The 753-nt window shown below is 44.6% G+C and overlaps 1 long non-coding RNA gene across 1 annotated transcript; it reads right to left on the bottom strand.

Annotated features, from left to right (window-relative positions):
• Window positions 1-229: 229 nt before the first annotated feature.
• Window positions 230-525, bottom strand: LOC107581043 (uncharacterized). Its single transcript, XR_001608767.1, has 2 exons — window positions 374-525; window positions 230-293 (listed from the first exon to the last, which is right to left on the bottom strand). It is a non-coding gene; the product is annotated as an uncharacterized lncRNA (long non-coding RNA).
• Window positions 526-753: the final 228 nt, after the last annotated feature.

Here is a 753-nt window from a genome sequence, read left to right as displayed (position 1 = left end):
TGATTTAAGGATGTTTAGATATTTGTACTGGAAAACAAGACAAAATGCATGCAACATTTAATGCCATGTCTTTATGAATTTAAGACATCTTGCTCTGATTTAAGGCCCTTGCTTGTGGATGGGCGAATTGAAACTTTTTAGGACTCGCAGAAATTTGTCAACCTCCCAAATAATCTGATGCAACACCACAAGCCTCAAATATTTCACATCTCCAATCCTACCTGGCTTCTTCCTTCACATTGCCCCAGTTGTGCAAGCCACTCCCACCACGCTTCTCCTCTCCTTTCTGTCGACTAAAGCGTGAAGGACATTCCAGTGAGACTAGTGCAACACACCCTGAACCATTTGTTAGTGCAAGCTTCATCACACTTACGATTTGTCATTGCCGCTGTGTCTGTCAAAGTCACGTTTGCCCCGGGAATCGAAGCCATCTCCACGTCCCATGCCTCGCCCACGGCCACCTCTGGCCCCGCGGCCTCCTCCACGGCCTCTAGAGGGCTTATCCCCTAATGGCCTGAGGACAACATGCACAAAGACAATTAGCCAATCTGGAGCTACAAAATCAATAAACGTTGCTCACATATTGATTAAATGGGAACTCAGTCGACTTATTACCATGGTGGTTCTACAAATGATAAAGAATCACAATCAACCCGAAACAGAAACATTGGCCTGAGTTTGGGGAAACAGACCGATGTTATTTTGGTGATGCTAGTAGTTTTGAAGTTTTAATGTCTTCTCCCAACTAGACTT

The sequence above is a fragment of the Sinocyclocheilus grahami genome, unplaced genomic scaffold (genome assembly GCF_001515645.1).
Source record: "Sinocyclocheilus grahami isolate Dianchi unplaced genomic scaffold, SAMN03320097.WGS_v1.1 scaffold66841.1, whole genome shotgun sequence".
Classification (NCBI taxonomy): domain Eukaryota; kingdom Metazoa; phylum Chordata; class Actinopteri; order Cypriniformes; family Cyprinidae; genus Sinocyclocheilus; species Sinocyclocheilus grahami.
Note: the sequence above shows the minus strand (reverse complement) of the source record. Positions and strands in the feature narration are given on the sequence as shown.